Source organism: Pteropus vampyrus, unplaced genomic scaffold (assembly GCF_000151845.1).
Source record: "Pteropus vampyrus isolate Shadow unplaced genomic scaffold, Pvam_2.0 Scaffold218, whole genome shotgun sequence".
In the NCBI taxonomy this organism is placed as follows: Eukaryota; Metazoa; Chordata; class Mammalia; order Chiroptera; family Pteropodidae; genus Pteropus; species Pteropus vampyrus.
Window position 1 is genome coordinate 1,681,984 of NW_011888999.1, and position 4,643 is coordinate 1,686,626.

The window sequence follows — 4,643 nt, forward strand, 5'->3', positions numbered from 1 at the left end:
AAGTAAATGTTGACTAACAGATACAACCAGCATTTCATAAAAGTGCAAACAACTGGCCAATCAACAATTGATCAGTCAATAAACATTAGAATCAGGAAAATGTAAATTAAACTCAGAAACATGCAATCTCATATCTATTAGATTGGCAGAAATTACAAAGTCTGATAATGCCAAGAAAGCCAGGGTGGTTCAAGCATTGCTGAAGAAATGGAACAAAGAAACTTTTCATTCAGTGCTGGTATTCTGTCTTCCCTGCCCTCTCAATCCCATCTCTCTCCAGAACAGCAGCAAAAACAGAGGGTATTCTTGGGCATTATACTGGAGAGCTGGATTTCTATAACCTGTGCAATATTCAGATTTGTTCAGAGATAACAAAAATTATAGTAACCAAACTGTTGGATTCTAGTTTAAACAGGAAGCCTACACTTTAAGGCAGTGGTTCTCAAACGTTATCATGTACCACATTCACCTGGAGAAGTTTACAAATTACTTGGCTTCCCCTTCAGAATTTCTAATCCAAGAGTGATGGGCCCAAGAATTTGCATTCTAACTAGCCCCCAGGCAATGCTGACAATGCTGGTCCAGAGACTACACTTTGAGACCTCTTGCTCTAGAAAATAAACTCAGATCTATTATAGTATGAAATGAATGATGCAATAGAAGGGAATTTGGCATTTATTTGGGGCCGATTATTTGCCAGACTTTTAAATCACTTACTTTATTATTATTAATTGCATTCCACAGATAAGAAAACTAAGGCTCTTGAAGGTTAAGTATTTTGTCTAGTACCCCACAGGTAAAATGTAACAGAGGGGAGATTAAAATATAGACCTACGTGTCTATGGCCATGCTACCCTGAACAAGCCCAATCTCATCTGATTTTGGAAGCTAAACAGGGTTGGGCCTGGTTAGTACTTGGATGAGAGATCACCTAGGAAGACCAGGTGCTGTAGGTGTAAAAAAAAATAAAAAAATAAGGGATTGTAAACTGATAAGGTCGTTGCAATCTGTGAGGTCAACCAAGGGTTGCCTTGCCTAAAAAACAATTATATATATGTCTATGTGACGACAATCCTGATACTCTTTTCTCCATAGCCCATAACTCTTAGGCTAAACACCCTTTGCTATTGGTATTACTGCATAAGATGTAAGCATGACAGTTACCTGGTATGGATAAATGCATAGACTATCTATCTATAGCTATCTATCTATATAAGTGTAGAACCAATATAATGAAGGTACAGGTGGCATACCAAGAAAAAAAAAACACTAGCCCAGCCCTAAGGGCCTTCCTAATACCATAATGAAAAGTGAGAAAGAACATTGTAAATACTCCTTTATATTTTTTCCAGTTTTCTACAGAACTGTGAACATACAATTATGGTTATTACAGTTACTACAAACATATTGAGTACAATTCATTTCAGTTATGTTAACTTCTTAGCAAATATTTATGCTCTTTGTGTAAGGTCCCAAAATAAAGAGGTAATTAAGAAGACATCCCTCAAAAAGTGGAAAGGATTAAGAAGCATAAATTAGTAATTACAAAATAGTCATGGGGATGTAAAGCATAGCATAATGAATATAGTCAATAATATATTGTAATAACTGTGTATGGTGTCAGATGGGTGATACATTTATTGGGGTGATCACTTCGTAAGTTATACAAATGTCTAATCACTATGTTTTACAGCTGAAACATAATATGCCAAGTGTAATCGTAATAAATTTTTAATTATTTAATAATTTTTTAAATTTAGAAAACATTAAGGAATGAGCCCAACATCTTTATTTAGTTCCTCTCCAGTTAGAGAATTGACCAGATCAGAAAATTAAAACAAATAAGCAAACAAAGAAAGTCAGCTATTACTTTTAATATCTAATGTTTCGTGACCACAGGAGCTATGGAATATAACGAAGAGTAGCTGTTAATGCCAGGTTCCTCGGACTCTGAAAATTTAGATAGAACACCCTTCTTGGAGCTTTTGAAGCTGAAACGAACAACCAGAGCTCTTTAAGGTGCTGCGGTTTCTGAATGGAACACACATTCTGTGTGACTAGCATTTCAGTAGAGATAAGCATTAAATAATGCAAGCATTATTACTTTTTAAGCTTTATATTAACATCACTAACATCTCTGCAACTCTACAAAAATTCAAAAGGATTGAAAGCTCACTTAAATTTGCAGTGCATGCTAACATAAATAACTCTCTACCTCTGTTATTGCTTTAAAGCAGCAAAAACGAACAAACAAAAAACTCACAAGCCTTCCCACGTGGACAAAACCCAAACTTACAATGAAGCACAAAATAGCAAATCGCTGTTCAGCAGAATTAGTCTAGCCTGCCATAGGAGTCCAGGAACAGATGTAAAAGTAATCAGCTAATTGCTCTCTAAATAGGTGGTCTGATCACCAATTCCAGTGTGGGGGTGGGGTCGGGGTGGAGGTGGGGGCGAGAGGGGTCCTGATACCAACAAGCAATGCTTAGGACACCAGTTGGATGTCTTATGATGCAACTCAGTTCTGATACTACCTGCCCAGAAATAGCATCAAATTCCATAGGTTAAGGGACTGAGTCTCACAAAACTGCCCCCTACACCACATCAGACACAAGCCCCAACCTCAGATTTTTTTTACTGTGCTTCTGACCAACCAGCTACACAATGGAGGTTCCAACAACCCTCTGCAATTCAGAATGCCAATTGTAAGCCCAAGTTACTACCTGTATTTTTGACTGACTGGCCATAGATAGGAGGTTCCCGCTGGGCTTGATTAATTTTCTAGAGCACCCCACAGAACTCAGGAAATTTACTCACTGGATTACTAGTTTATTATAAAAAGATATAACTCAAGAACAGCCAAATGGAAGACATACATATGACAAGATATGGAAAAAGGGCTCAACTTCCACACTCTCTCAAGGCACACTCCTGATCCCCTCCTCCCATATCTCCATGTGTTTGCCAACGGAGAAACTCTCTGAATCCTGTCCTTTCGGGTTTTTATGGAGGCTTCATTACATAGGTATGATTTATTAAATCATTGCCTAGTAGTGATTAATTTAGCCTCCAGATCCTGTCAGGGGAATGGGACAAAAAGTTTCAATCTTTTAATCACATGGCTGATTCCTCTGGTTACCAGTCCCCACCCATCCTTAAGTGATCTAGGGCATTCCAAAATTCACCTCATTGACCCAGAAGACACCTTTATCACCCACATCACTTAAGAAATTCCAAGAGTTTTTGGAGCTCTGTGCCAGAAAGGCCAAATATATACTTCTTTTTATAAATCACAATATCATACACAGTCACATCATACAGGTCCTAATAAGTTGCCCACCATAAGCCACACTATTATAGCTTTTCGATAGGGTTAGGGGAAGAACTACATAAATATTCACCTTTTTATATTTAATAATAATCTATATGTATCCATATTTTTCTTCCATGCCCTAATCAAGTTTGGACCCTAAGTTTTCAACTTTGCATAAATTATGCCTTGATGTGGCCTTCTCATTCCTTTAGGATTAACTATGTTATTTTCAGGCATACAGAAGAATATTGATGTTTTATTTGCATCTCCCTCATAGCTTTATTTTTTTTCTTAACTAAAGGAAGTATCCTAAAAGTCAAGCAGCTTCTCTTGAAAGTCAGCCAACAGCTTTTGAGAGAGAGAGAGAGCTGTTTGGCACCTAAATGACAATACTTCAAATATATAAATTGTTAACCCCAACTTTCCACTTTGAGATTTTTATGATCTATTCTAAGAAATTTGGCAGTTTCTATTTTCTCTCATTGCATTGTGTGGTAAGTATCAGTCATTCTTCTGGAAACAATTATTTTTTTCATTTTAATGCTGCATCATAATGCAGTATTTCTGAAGGCATTTAAGTCAATAATTAGAGATTCAAATTTGAGATAAAATGCACCTCTCTGTCATGATATTGATACAAAAAATTCAACTGAGTTAAGAATCAAGTGATTAAATAACCTCCACGTATGGACAAGTTCATATATCTCAGGCAATATAATAGTTCAGTAACTAACTTTTCTGCTTGTCAACTGATAATTGTTTACCTTGTGATATGCATCTCCATCACAGAAACATTAACACATAAAAGGAAGTAGTATCCCATAATCAAGGGAACACCATGATAATAATGGCTGCCATTTTTGATCACCTACTATATGAAAGACAATTTGTAATCCAGTAATAGAGGTATTAAACCTTTATTATAGTTGATAAAACCGAGGTCCAGAAAGTTTAGGGAATTTTCCTGAGATCAACAAATTACAGGGCATTAAAACCTAGTGTGACCAAAAAGTCTATATGATTCTCTTTCCACTACCACTATTTCCCTAATCTGAGATACATATGAGAATCACCTGTGAGTGTAGGTTTTGTCCAGGTGGACAGGCCTGGTAATTCTTCCAATTCAGTCAGCAGATCAGGCTTTAGGACCCACCAGATTGTACCTTACTGGTAATAGTTTGCCTATAATCACACATTAGCAGAATTCTGCATTAGTCTCTTTCTGCCAATTTTGAAAGACAGGTTATTTAAAACATGGAGTAGTAAAAAAAAAAGTTGTCCCAATCTTAAATATGGTATTAGTCTATCTGAACTTTCAATATCTTTGACC

General features: G+C 36.5%; 1 pseudogene; it reads left to right on the plus strand.

The window, feature by feature from the left end:
• Positions 1–837: 837 nt before the first annotated feature.
• Positions 838–956, plus strand: LOC111747356 (annotated as a pseudogene).
• Positions 957–4,643: the final 3,687 nt, after the last annotated feature.